Source organism: Arabidopsis lyrata, assembly GCF_000004255.2.
Source record: "Arabidopsis lyrata subsp. lyrata unplaced genomic scaffold ARALYscaffold_8, whole genome shotgun sequence".
Taxonomy (NCBI): domain Eukaryota; kingdom Viridiplantae; phylum Streptophyta; class Magnoliopsida; order Brassicales; family Brassicaceae; genus Arabidopsis; species Arabidopsis lyrata.
This window is the reverse complement of record NW_003302548.1, coordinates 18151845-18152827: the sequence shown is the minus strand read 5'-3', so window position 1 is coordinate 18152827 and position 983 is coordinate 18151845.

The window sequence follows — 983 nt, the reverse complement described above, 5'->3', positions numbered from 1 at the left end:
ACTCCATTCTCTTTGGTTTATGGCATGGAGGCGGTAGTACCAGCTGAACTCAATGTGCCCGGACTTCGCCGAACAGAAGCACCGTTAAATGAGGAAGAAAATTCAGCAATGCTTAATGATTCACTAGATACCATAAATGAAAGGCGTGATCAAGCTTTGATTCGGATCCAGAATTACCAGCAGGCAGCAGCCCGGTATTACAATTCTAAGGTTAAAAGTAGGCCGTTCTCCGTGGGAAATTATGTATTAAGGCGCGTCTTTGACAACAAAAAAGAAGAAGGTGCCGGTAAACTCGGTATTAATTGGGAAGGACCTTACATTATTACCGAAGTGGTTCGGAACGGTGTTTATAGGTTGAAAGACTTAGAAGACAATCCAGTCAAGCGACCTTGGAATGTGATCAACCTAAAGAAGTTTTATGTTTAAAGCTACATGCATTGTTTATGTACATGAACTACGGTGTGGCTTGATCCCGAAATGGGTACGTAGGTAGCTCGGAAACGAGTTCAGCTATTAATAAAAATTTGTTTTATTTCTTTATTAAAGGAAAAAGGTTCGAATGTGCGAACAAGTGAAGCAAATAAAGGTTCGGCTATGCGAACATACAAGAGATTGGAAATAGAGCGTTTATTCAAGCAAATAAGGCAAAATATCCCTCATCGTACACTTCGGATTATGGAGATCTTGTTGACGAACAGAACACTTTGACTCCTTGGCCAGCAAGGTCAAGGATTGACAACATGCAGTCTGGAATTCGAGCGAAGTCAGAGATTCCGAGTTCTATCCATTCTCCGGGGTGAGATTCAAGGATGTGGAGATCTCTTGATACTGTAGTAAGCCTGCGTTGCATCCGGAGTCTCCTCTTTTCCAGTGTAAGCTTCCGATGCTGAAGCGTGAGTGCCTCTATGAATGCCATCGCTGTTCCTTGGTCTCTGATTGGGAGATCCCTGATCAAAGCACATGGGGCTCGGATCTGAGATCTT